The sequence below is a fragment of the Aegilops tauschii genome, chromosome 1 (assembly GCF_002575655.3).
Source record: "Aegilops tauschii subsp. strangulata cultivar AL8/78 chromosome 1, Aet v6.0, whole genome shotgun sequence".
NCBI lineage: Eukaryota > Viridiplantae > Streptophyta > Magnoliopsida > Poales > Poaceae > Aegilops > Aegilops tauschii.
Window position 1 is genome coordinate 492,938,094 of NC_053035.3, and position 13,771 is coordinate 492,951,864.

General features: G+C 45.6%; 1 protein-coding gene across 1 annotated transcript in view; it reads left to right on the plus strand.

Annotated features, from left to right (window-relative positions):
• Positions 1 to 5,901: 5,901 nt before the first annotated feature.
• The window catches only part of LOC109764261 (uncharacterized), a 41,489-nt gene continuing 33,619 nt past the window's right edge, over positions 5,902 to 13,771 (plus strand). Inside the window, exon 1 of the mRNA XM_020323104.4 lies at positions 5,902 to 5,916. The gene's annotated coding sequence lies outside the window, so the exon portion shown is untranslated. The remainder of the gene's footprint in view (positions 5,917 to 13,771) is intronic.

Consider the following 13,771-nt stretch of genomic DNA (forward strand, 5'->3'; position numbering starts at 1 on the left):
ACGTGGTGTATACATTCGACCGTTGGTGATGATCGCTCCTCCTTTCGGCACCGAGAGCATTACACCAAATGTCTAGCACACGGGAACGAAGGAGAAGCGACCCCCACGACAACAATAGGGATTTTTCGTCCTCTCGTATATGGTGGAGACTCTCCCTCACCGATTCCTCTCTGACATTTGCGACCGTCGATGATGGTCGTTACTCCTCCTTCCCCTAGTGCATAACAAAGGTCTAGCACAAGGAGAAGAAGGAGAAACGACCCCCACGACAACAGTCGGGATTCTTCGTCCTCTCTCATATATGGTGGATACACTCCCTCACTGATTTTTCGACCGTCGGTGATGGTCGTTATTCGTCCTTCCCCTAGTTCATAACAAAGGTCTAGCACAAGGAGAAGAAGGAAAAACGACCCCCACGACAATAGTCGGGATTCTTATTCTCTTATATATGGTGCAGACTTTCTCCCTCACTCATTTGTTGACTGTCATGTATGGAGCCTCGACAGACTTAAAGTCAACCCGAAATGTCGTTTAATTATATTTCTAGAAAATTCAGGCCACTCGATATTTCCTACATATTCTAAGTCATGCCAAAATTCGCGGAAAAATCCGGCATGACCTTTGCTAAAAAAGGATATATCGAGCGCCTGAAATTTGCCGGAACGGAAATTAGTCAACACTCCGGCAGAACATCGGCCACTCGGAGGTGTTACCTGCAAACATGGCCGGCCACTTGGGCAAGCACATATCCTATTTGAGCAACACAAGATATACATGTTTATATCTACATCATATGAGCATTCATACTTGAAGGTCATTGCATTTCAATGGTTGAAAATATGAACAAAAACATTTCAAAATATCTTATAGGACTCATATTGACATGAAGATTTGGCTGGTCTCACCTCAAGGTCGGAGGGGGTCGGTGACGGGGACGACGGCGGGGATGATGGAAGGGCTCCTTGATTTCTGCAAAAACAAATACCCTATAAGCTATCAACTAATCAAATGCATACGCCTTGCATAGTGCTCTCCAATTTGAGCATTCAAAATAGGAGTAGTTCTCCAATTTGAGCATTCAATAAGCAAAATCAAATCGTAAAATAAATTAGTATTCAAATTAGCATGCATTCAATAAGCAAAACTAAGTCATCCCTTGCGTCTATACATCGTCGAATATTATCACTAATACATCTCGAATAGTATCATACATATAACATCACTAATACACCTAAAACTCTAGCGAATGACGGGTATCGGCGCGGGCGGTGGACACCCAAAGAGAAGGAACCATCACATGATCATAGCTCCAGTGAGATCCCTGAAGAACCTGCCAAGTATTGGAGGACCTGCCCTCCAACGCAACCATGTAGCGACGGACGTGCTCGTCCTTCTCGCTGACACGGTGACGTACCACCTCCGCGGGGTCCTCAAGCCTCCGCACCGTCACTGGCCCACGCGACCGGCACGAAAGAAGGTTCGGGTCAACGACGGGTTGGCTCCTCACAAAGTTGCACCCCCGGAAGGTAGCACCTCCCAGTACCAGCCCGGTGGAGCCCAGTCCCGGACATGGCCCCTCTGATCAAGCAGGCCTCCTCCGCCAAGTCGACGACGAGGATGCGGGATTGGCATCATCGACATCGATGCGGGAATTGCTTTAACTAAAAAAATACAACAAATGTGACATGTTCAAAATATGACATGTCCACTTCAAAACGAATCAACCTAGAATTCTGTTAAATATACCTGAAAATAGACTAGTTCTATTAATTTTCTTACTAAAATAAACTAGTTCTATAGTACAATTTTAATTAGATCATCAAATCTCATATACCTAAATTTTCTTACTAAAATAAACTAGTTCTATTAATTCAACTTGTTCAACTAAGCACTTACTGTACATAAAAACAAACTAATTCTTACTAAAAATAAACTAGTTCAACTAGTTCTATTAATTTTCTTACTAATTCTATTAAATGCTTACTAAAAACTAGTAAAAAATTACATTATACAAAAACAGTAAAAAAGAGTTTAGGGTTTAGGAGAGATGGAGGAAGGAGGGGGCGGCCGGAGGAGGAGGTAGGAGGGGGCGGCCGGTGGAGGAGTGAGGAGGGGGCGGCCGGAGGAGGAGGGAGGAGGGGAGGAGGAAGGAAGAAGGACTACCTCAGTGGAGGAGGAACGACGACGGCGGGCGACGACGGTCGTCGGGGAACGGCGGCGGCGGCGGACGACGGGGGTGCGACGGATAGAGTGAGTGAGAGGGAGAGTGAGGGGGTTCGTCGGCCGCGCGGGGCGATAAGGTAGGGTTAGTAGCAGCGCGTGTCGATGAAAAGTGCTACTACTACGGAGCATAGCAGTAGCGCGGGATCGGGATACGTGCTGCTGCTAAGTGGGGCTAGCCATATGCACCCAGTTCAAACTTAGCAGCAGAGCGTTTCGCTAAAACGCGCTACTGCTAAAAGGATAGCAGTAGCGAGTTTTACTGACACGCGCTACTACTAAGTAGCAGCAGCGCCTCATTTTACCCAGCGCTGCTGCTAAGATTCTGTGTATAAAGTTTTCCCTAGTAGTGTTGCCTTGTTCATACGATCTAACGAGCCCAAAAATGCCGAAATCAGAGTCCCTATAAGGAAATGGCGACCAAAAAAAAAAGAAACACCCCGTGCAGATTCTAGAAGAGAAGGTGGGGTGTGGTGCAAGCGTAGATGCTCATATCGCTTCTCATACCACCAGATAGTGGCCACATATTTGGTTGTAACTTCTGTGATTCTTGACTGATTCATCCTACTTTGTTCCAACACGTTCCTTGAAGATAAAATAAGATACTGTGAGAGGTTTGGTCTCCTCTAGAGCCCTTGAATGACCAACGGAGAATACCCGTGGAGGCCAACCATATATACAACACCAACCCAAGCTGCCGCTCTCTTCAACCACGTGCCGTCACACTTCAATCTTGAGCCGCCACACCTCCATATCAGGCATATCTATATAAAGACCTTCTCCACCATAGAGGAACGACCAAGACAAGGAAGAGAGAAGAACAATGTTGGGTTGTAACTTGTCTCTATTCTCTATGTTCGTCTTGTACATGTTTGAGTAATTGCACTAGTTCTCCGGTCTATGGATGAACTATAGTATTTTTTATGAATTGAATGCCAATGAAATTTGATCTTCGAAGTAAGTTTGTGTTAACTTTTCTTTCTGATGTTGTGGGATACGGACCTCACAAAATTTGCTTTAACGGATGTGAAGGATGTTACTATCATTGGGTAGCTAGGATAAAGAGGTATTGCAGTGGCATAAGATAGCTCCCTCCTTCACGGACCTTTGGTAAGGGGAATACCAGAGACCCAAAGCCTTAAACTGCATCCATGGGATTGTTGGGAAACATAGTAGAAAACAAAAACAAAATCGGCCTACAAACACCCAGGAACAATATGAAGGTGCATTAAAGGATTGGATCATGATTATTACACTGAAATTGCATGATATGTTTCAACTACTTTTTCTTCTATGTTTAAAGTAAATTTTGACATGTTATAAAAAAGGGGAACTAAGAAACTAAGGCCCTGTTTGTTTGGCCTTTTGCTTCTACTTTTGCAGCTTTTCGATTTTGGCCAAAAAGCCATAAAACCTCCTAAATAGGTTTTGATGAATCAATATAACGATATTTAGCTCCAAAAGCCATAAAATCTCTAAAAGCACCTATTTAGGAGCTTTTATGGTTTTTTGGCCAAAGTCGAAAAGCTGCAAAAGCAGAAGCAAAAGCCCAAACAAACATGGCCTAAACTTGCCATGGTGAATTACTAAAATTTGCCATTATCCGACAAATAATTTTGAAATGGTTCATAATTAAAAAGAGATTCATTGTCAATTACTTGAAAAGTACATGGTCAATGACTCAAATTTGCCATGAACCATAAACTAAAATTGTCATGGTGAATTACTTAAATTTGCCATGATACATGCACTAAAAATTGCCATGGTAATAATTTCCATGATCAAAGAACAAGAATTGCGATGATCTGTAAACTAAAATTGTCATGATCTATAAACTAAATTTGCCAAGATGAATTCCTAAAAATTGCAATGATCCATGAATAAAATTTACCGTGATTAATTACTAAAAATTGCCATGGTCAATTAATAAAATTGCCATGAAAAGTAGTTGGAATACAATGGTATATTTAAATCTAGAAGAAAAAATAGGTGAAATATATCATGGCAACTTTAGTGTAAACACTAGGGCAACTTCAGTGTAATATCATGGCAACTTCTGGCCCAAAAAAGAGGTTGTCGAAACATATCAATATGAGATCTTTTGAAGATCTCGTCGAGATGAATTTAATGATGAGAATATATTTTTTAATTGGATTTTTTATTTAAGAGATAAATCATTTTGAAGTCTGAAAAAACAAAAAGATTCTGCTGATGTCATTTATTTGATGTGGCAAAATAGATGATAATAGGGACGTTTGGACCATATTGATTTGTGTCACATGTGTGACACTTACCATTTGGGTAAAAAAACATATGCATACGACATGCATATGGTACAGGCTCCGCGAGCTAGGGCTGCACCATCTCTGACCGACAAACAAGAAACCGCATCACGTCAAGACTGTACCAACAATGCATCTAGATCGACCATCTAGATCCTGCATCATACCAATACCTACATAGATCTCATTTGAAAACTGGCATATCATAACTTGGGAAAATATGTTTACCTGTTTTTGTGAAATTTGAAAAAGTTCATGAATTAAAGAAAGAACAGCATTTTGGCTCCCCATCACGGACGGATCGGAGTTGGCGAGCGACGGAGGAACCCTAGCCTCCTATATCAGATCAGAGAAGAAGAACAGGTGCGCGCCCCAAATTCCGTGCTATTTCGCAGGCGACTACCGATGGCGGCGCTTCGAGTCACGGCGAGAGGCTCGTCGGCGGTGGCCAGACGCCGGCGGTGGCTGTGGACAAGGCGCAACGCGGGCTCTTCCCAAGGCTCTCCCAGGTCGACCGGGCTAGGTCTACCACATCCTCCGCTGCTGCTGCCGCAGACACCAATGTGACGGCGGCCAAGGTACTTTACCCCCGTCGGCTCACCAATTTCATATCTTTTGAGTAGAATATTTTCTTCTTCAAGTGCTTGGATTGTCATTTTTTAAATACATTTTTCTGTATACATGTGAAACATTTTATGTATATGCATTTAACATTTTTCAAATGCTTGGTTAACAATTTTTTTCCAAAAAATTACGTAAAGGGTTTTTTGTAATATATTTATTTACAATTTTTGGAAGTATAAATAAAAGTGTTTTTTTGTAAAAGGCATGTGCATAGTGTTCAAAAAGGCATATGCATACAGCATGCACATAATGCAGGCTCGCTCCGCGAGCCAAGGCCGCACCATCTCTGATCGACAAACAAGAAACCGCAACACGTCAAGGCTGCACCGATAATGAATCTAGATCGACCATCTGGATCCTGCATCGTACCGATACCTACATAGATCTCATTTGAAAACTGGCATATCATAACTTGGGAAAATATGTTTACCTGTTTTTGAGAAATTTGAAAAAGTTCATGAATTAAAAAATATTGTGGGATATTTTTATTTTAAAAATATGTTCAAAATTATTAAAAACATGGAATAATTTTTTTCACAAATTTTATAAAATGTTTACAGACTTTAACCACGAAATTAAGAAAAAAAGAAAAGGAGAGAAAAACCAACTTGGCTTAAGGGGAGAGGCGTTCTGCCTGTGGGCTGGGCCTTCCTAGTGGGGCGGCGGGCCACATTCGTTCGTTCGATGGATAAAAGAAGGACAGAGAAGAAACCAGAAGAAGAAAGAAAGAACGGCATTTTGGCTCCCCATCGGACGGATCGGAGTTGGCGAGCGACGGAGGAACCCTAGCCTATATCAGATAAGAAGAGCAGGTGCGTGCCCCAAATTCCGTGCTATTTCGTAGGCGACTACCGATGGCGGCGCTTCCAGTCGCGGCGAGGAGGCTCGTTGGCGGTGGCCAGACGCCGGCGGTGGCTGTGGAGAAGGCGCAACGCCGGCTCTTCCCGAGGCTGTCCCAGGTCGACCGGGCTAGGTCCACCACATCCTCCACTGCTGCGGCGGCCAAGGTACTTTACCCCCGTGGGCTCACCAATTTCATATCTTTTTTGTGCGATTGTTTCTGCAACCTGGACTATTTTGTGCGATTGTTTCTGCAACCTGGACTAGCATATGCTGTGCTAATAGCTCGTTCGATAATCCAACTCCATGTTTCGCCAAACAGCCAGGGCATCTAAAAATTGAATCCAGTTCTTGTGTTTCCTCTAAAAAAGAAAAGAAATAACAATTGTTTTCGACCTGACAAGATGCATAATCCAAGGACCGAATATCAAAACCCTGTAGGGCATGTACAACGGTTGATAAGATAGTCTTATTTTAAGTCTTGCATATAATTTAGAGATGATAGAAAAAATTATTTATAATGAGTTATCTCTTAGCCTTATCTCCAATAATTAGCTATTCCTAAAAACATGGTGAGACATATTGTGCTAAGAGATCATCTCAGAGAAATAAGAGAAGACAAGCCTTTTTTTATAAGTTCTCTCTCCTCCACCTCATCATTTATCCTACGTGGCACTCCTAAGATAGCATCATTGTACATGCCCTAAATGCTTTGATCCATGGACCAGCCAGTACTACTATTTTTACATTGCATGATCATTTATATATGTAGGAACTCATCTTATGCTCTACTGCAATCTGCAAAGCAGGGCTGTGATTGTGAAAATCGGGAGAAACTCCTGAGAGAGATCCATAACATGAGAGAGGAGCTGTACGATAAGGTTTCGCACGCGGAAAGGACCTACAATATCCCTGGCAGGGCAGGCAAACATATCAGTCGGCTGCGTGAGGAGCTCGCCAGGCAAACATAGACCCGGGGACAGCACATGGTATGTATAATCATCTTCTATTTACAAGATTTTTGTGGGGTTAACAAGTTATCTCATCTGAACCCAACCTGTAGGCGCGAGATGCGAGTGCTAAATACACTTGTTCGTTGCGTGCGATTTGCGACTTTGACCTTCAGCTTGTATGTGCTCATGGGCATGGCCGCTGGTAAGATCGTTGAATTGGATCCAGATGAAAAGCAATGGATCCAGAAGAAAAGAGGGGAGGCGCGCAAGCAAAGTGAAACAAAATGATTGAGGGCCATGTTTATGAACGGCACAGGTCCAATAAATGGTTGTTACTGTGTTCTTACATGGACGATCATCGATCGCTTTGTAGGACCGATCTAGCTGGTTGGTACCAAGTTGTCTAGATGTTATGATATATCTATGTTAGTGTCTCCCGTTTATCATCTTGTTGAAGATATTGAAATAAGGAGTTCACAGCTCCTGCTGATGTTGCTGCTTAAAGGCTGACATGTAAAAAAAGTTAAGCTGTAGTAGAAGCATCTTCTGGGGAGCATGATGAAGTGCAGCTCACACAACATTGGGATGGAGAACTGGTACTCCCTACGATCCAAAATAAGTGTCGCAGTTTTGAACTAAGCAACCTTATTTCAAAACTGCTGACACTTATACCATGGATACGAGGGAGTAGTAATTTTTGTGCCACCATAAAGAAATTAATAAAGTTGCTCTAGGCCAGCCTCACGTGCTAAACAGCAGCATCTTGTGTCTTAATCTGATTCTGTTTTAGTGTAGCGATTTCACAATTCACACTCTATGAGACAAGTTCTCTTCTTGACCACTCAACCTGAAGGTCAAATATGCCAGGCACCAAACAAGTTGTGGTACCCGCAGTGGGTGAGCCGCTAACATCAAAATAGATAGTAACATGCGATTATTATTTTTCCGTAATTCTGAGTATGCACAAGTGACTGGTCTGCCGGCCATCCAGGCTGCATTTGAACGCCGCCTGCAATGACGTTGTAATTGTCGCCGGCCGTCTTGGTTGCTTCCGGATTGGGGAGGGGGGGGGGGGGGCACTGAGGTCGCTGTGATACGGATGGCCACAAAACGGCTGGAGAATTTGATGGATCCACTCGAATTACTCAAGAACAGGGGAATTTCATAGTTATTGAAGATAAATCGCAAGGACGGAGACCCCGTCTTGCAGTACGATATCTAGGGTTCTATCTAGCTAATGGAATATTCGATATTACAACGTGCCTGACTCACGCCCCCGCGGTTGCTTTAAGCTACAGTCCAGCTCACTGCGGTAATACGATAAACAGTGTTTAACGGTTACAAAACAGTAACTGGGGTTTTAAACCTAGGTGAAGCGGTGAGGAGTCCATCTGAGCCGTTGAACATGTCTTGGGCGTTTTCTTCTCATTTGCACCGTTGGATAAGTGAACCTCTGGGATGTCTGCACCATCTTCAGTAAGCTCTTGGTTCAGGTCCTGACAATGCCGTCGCCATGACGACCGCCTTGTCCTCGAGGCGAAAAAGATTATGACCAGGGAATGTCTTGTTTAGGAAGGCGAAAAAGGATAAAAGAAATAAATGTATTTTCAATTCATTTCATGAACCTGCTTCACCCAATTGTCTCAAGTATTGACTAAACATGTTCCCATGTGGTTTTTTGCCCTCTCCACTGAACTTGACACAATCTAGAATTTTATATCGGGGTTGAGCTGAATTGCGTCAAAATACTCTGAATAAGGCTAACTCACTTCCATAATTTTACCGAAACATCTTACCCATCTCCTCCCTAAGATTAGCTACAACATTGTCCAAAGTGGATGATGTCGCTTGCATTGATGTCATAGGAGGAATATGATTACTAGTTGCAAATCATGCCTGCACTGTTAGGTAGTGTTTGGTTTGGCATTGACATCGAACTTGGCACACTCATGATAGGACTAATAGGTGTAGCCACATTTTGGTTTGTTTGGCTAGGATAAAATTCAATAATGCGGGAAGTGTAGATGAAGTCATATTAGGGTTTTCTACGCTAGCAGGCGCACCAACATTACCACTATATGATTGAGGTGTATTTTTTTAGCATCGATATTTCCCATGTAAGATTCATACTTAAGATCATAATTCTGAGTAATGGGACTAATAATTTCAACTACTTGCCTGGGACAGAAGGCACTACTCACAAAGGGTGTAACCTACTCTTCGTGGAGACATATCTCCAATTGGAGTGATGTTGCCTTGATGGACCTTTTTGAATTTTGTGTGAGACTCCTGCTTCTCTTCATGCGCCTTCTTGTATGCCTCATAAGCTTGGCGATGATCCTCCAATAATTCCTCAAGACTAAGTATGATGATGTTATTGGCATTGACTTCTGTGGAGCTTGGAAGCTCGTCATAGGACATGATGGATGATGCTGATTCTTGACCATTAGTCCCAGGGAGTCACCCAAAAATATTTTTCACACATGAACACATCACATTGTATCCCCGACGTCGAGCATGATAGGCAAGACAACGTCACTAGAGGAGTCTTGCCGGGAGCGTGATTCACAAGACATGCCGGCGAGAACTTTTTGAAACCCCACACCCCCGAGAGGGACCCCGACGTCTATGGACTGCCCTAGGTTGGTCCAACTGCCTCTAGAGCCTCGGAATTCGCTGCTCTCCAACACGAAGAATGAGGGAGAGACATAACGTAGATGATAAAATGAGTAGATGTGTTTGCGATTCTGAGATGTTATTCAATTGGTCATCGCCTCTATATGAGGCGGCTGGACTTTCCACTCAAGAAAAGTACTCCAATATGGGTCCAAATCTCTAAACCTACCGGATAAACCAATTAGCATCAACTACAAGGAGTAATCAACACTACTAGCAACCCACAGGTACCAATCTGAGATTTTGGGACCAAGATCGAATACAAGAGATGAACTAGAGTTTGAGAGGAGTTGGTGCTGGTGAAGATGTTGATGGAGATTGACCCCCTCTCGATGAGAGAATCGATGGTGATGACGATGATGATGATTTCCCCCTCCCGGAGGGATGTTTCCCCGGCAGAACAGCTCCGCCGGAGCCCTGGATTCGTTCTGCCCAGGTTCCGCCTCGAGACGGCGGCGCTTCATCCTGAAAGCTTCCTTCTGGTTTTTTCCAGATCAAAACACACCATATAGCCAAAGATGGGCACCGGAGGCCTGCTAGGGGGCCCATTGTTGGGGAACATAGTAATTTCAAAAAAATTTCCTACGCACACGCAGGATCATGGTGATGCATAGCAACGAGAGGGGAGAGTGTGTCCACGTACCCTCGTAGACCGAAAGCGGAAGCGTTAGCACAACGCGGTTGATGTAGTCGTACATCTTCACGATCCGACCGATCCAAGTACCGAACGTACGACACCTCCGAGTTCAGCACACGTTCAGCTCGATGACGTCCCGCGAACTCCGATCCAGCAGAGCTTTGAGGGAGAGTTCCGTCAGCACGACGGCGTGGTGACGGTGATGATGATGCTACCGACGTAGGGCTTCGCCTAAGCACCGCTACGATATGACCGAGGTGGATTATGGTGGAGGGGGGCACCGCACACGGCTTGGAACAATCAACTTGTGTGTTCTAGGGTGCCCCCTGCTGAGGGAGTCATGGACTAAGGGGTACTCGGGCGTTCGGCCTGCTATCCATGGGCCGGACTGATGGGCTGTGAAGACATGGAGACCGAAGACCATACTCGTGTCCGGATTGGACTTTCCTTGGCGTGGAAGGCAAGCTAGGCGACCAGCTATGAAGATTCCTTCTTATGTAACCGACTCCATGTAACCCTAGATCTCTCCGGTGTCTATATAAACCGGAGAGCATAGTCCGGATAGAGACATTCATTACCATATATTCATATGCTAGACTTCTAGGGTTTAGCCATTACGATCTCGTGGTAGATCAACTCTTGTAATACTCATATTCATCAAGATCAATCAAGCAGGAAGTAAGGTATTACCTCCATAGAGAGGACCCGAACCTGGGTAAACATCGTGTCCCCCGTCTCCTGTTACCATCGATCCTAGACGCACAGTTCGGGACCCCCTAACCGAGATCCGCCGGTTTTGACACCGACATTGGTGCTTTCATTGAGAGTTCCACTGTGTCGTCGCCAAGAGGGTTGATGGCTCGCCTTGTTTTCAAGGATAATATCATCTCCGGAGGAGCTCTGGCCCCAGGCCAAACCCTCCGGCTGGGCGGCTTCGTCATGACCGCCGGGTCGGCCTTTAAGCCGACGATGACCTCTCAAGTCATCGAAAATCGCATCCGCGTTGATCCGGAATACTCCGCTCGCATGGATCCAACGGAGTTATTGTCGTTGAACGAACTCCTGGATCGCATGGCCGCCTTGGGGGTCGCTACAGACTACGATCGGGTTGGGCTTAAACCTGGCCAGAGAGAAATTAAAACTCCACCGATCACCCATCAGATAGCGGTAGTCGAGGAGTGGAGCAACTCTTCTACTATATTGAGGACAAACTATGTTCGGATCTCCGATCTTGAAGGACCGGATATTCTCTGGCAGAAAGGCATGTCCCGTCCCCCGAACACGGAGTCGGACGATGAGCCTAAAAAATCAGTTGATATCCTGGAGCCCGAACTGCCAGGCCCGGAAGATCTTCAAACTCCGGATCCGAAATTGGGCCAGGGTTCGGATTTCGTTCCACCCACCCACCCGGACATAGACGCTCTCATGAGCATCAAACAAAAGTCTCAGGAAATGGTCCACCACTTCTGGGCCAGATTCCTCCTTGTTAAAAATAAGGTAAAAGATTGCCGCGACGAAGACGTGATAGCGGCATTCTGCAACAACTGCGCAGACGAAGTACAGCGCGATGGAAAGCGCCTAGAAAACTCAGGCAGCTCGTTGGGAACCGTCGGTCCCAACCCAACTCATCCTGCAGGCGAAGAGGATGCACCCTCGCAGCGCGCCCAACCAAACAGCTAAAAAACATAAACCCATTACGATGCACGGCACCGTTCTGGAGGGATGGCTCAATGGCCCATGCAAAATACACACGACGCCGGATACCGTGGCAACCCACAGCCTTATAGCATGTTGGATACTTCGGCAGGTCGCCAAGAGCGGCGAGGACATTCTTATCAAGGACACCCCAGAACAACACCCCCCCCCCCCCGCAAAAGACGATGATAGAGTATTGTCAGTCTTTGAGACATTCGCTTCAAACAATAAGCGTAAAAGGGCCCTGCGCGATCTCGCCGAAGTTTTCCAGGTCGCCGCAGTTGACCCCTGGAATGACACGGCCATAACCTTTAACGCCTGTGATGAACCTAAATACAGAGCAGTCCGAGCGCCAGCTGCATTAATCCTCAGTCCCATCGTGGACGGCTTTCGACTTACAAAAGTCCTCATGGACGGCGGCAGCGGACTAAACCTCATTTACGAGGACACGCTCCACAAGATGGAAATAGACAAGAGCCGCATCGAGAAAAGCAGCACAACCTTTTGAGGTATCATCCCTAGTCGGGAAGCGTGGTGTGCGGGAAAAATTACACTTGATGTGGTATTCAGCACGCCAGAGAATTATCGGTCCGAAGAAATAACTTTCCAGGTGGCCCCCTTCAACAGTGGATACCACGCCCTGTTAGGGCGAGAGGCCTTCATGCGCTTTGAAGCCATACCTCATTATGGGTATATGAAGCTAAAAATGCTCGGGCCTAATGGAATAATCACCCTCGTCAGCGACCCGGACATAGCACTCCGCGCCGAGAACAAAACTGCATCCTTGGCCCTCGAGGCATTGTCTGAGGCCCTTGCGGCTGAAGAACTAACCGCACTGCGATCCACTATGGATAGAGACGATGTTATCTTGGAAAAACGACCCAAATCCACTTCCATCAAGCCAACAGAAGAAACGGTCAAATTTCAGGTCCATCCAACAGATCCAAAGAAGACAGCCTCCATCGGAGCGCAGCTCAGCCCCACAGTAGACGCCGCACTACGAGACTTCTTGCGCGAAAACTTGGGTATATTCGCTTGGCACCCCTCAGATATGCCAGGAATCCCGCGCGAGTTGGCCGAACACAGCCTCAATATACTAAAGGGATATAGGCCGGTCAAGCAAACACTGCGGCGCTTTTCCGAGCCCAAACGACAAGCTATGGGGGAAGAGCTAGCCAAACTCATCAAGGCCGGATTCATCAAAGATATTAAACATCCGGACTGGCTGGCAAACTTGGTAATGGTACCAAAGAAGGATAAATCCTGGCGCCTATGCGTCGACTTCAAAGACCTTAACAAGGCTTGCCCTAAGGATCCCTTCCCTCTTCCCCGTATTGATCAAATCATTGATGCTACCGCAGGACACGACTCGCTGTGCTTCCTTGATGCATACTCCGGATACCATCAAATCAAAATGAAGGAGTACGATCAAGCCGCAACAACATTCATTACGCCATACGGGCCATTTTGCTTCAACACCATGCCTTTCGGGCTCAAGAACGCCGGCGCCACCTACCAGCGCATGATTCAAACATGCCTCGAGAAACAGATCGGCTAAACAGTGGAGGCCTACGTGGACGACGTCGTCATCAAAACCAGACACGTCGAAACACTAATAGACGACTTGCGTCTCACATTCGACAACCTCCGCACATACGACATTAATCTCAACCCGGAAAAGTGCGTCTTCGGCGTCCCCGCCGGAAAACTACTGGGCTTCATCATTTCCAATAGAGGAATTGAAGCAAATCCAGCCAAAATCCAAGCTCTGTCACAATTGGCTACGCCAACCGAACTCAAACAGGTCCAAAAACTCGCTGGGTGCGTGGCAGCTTTAAGCCGCT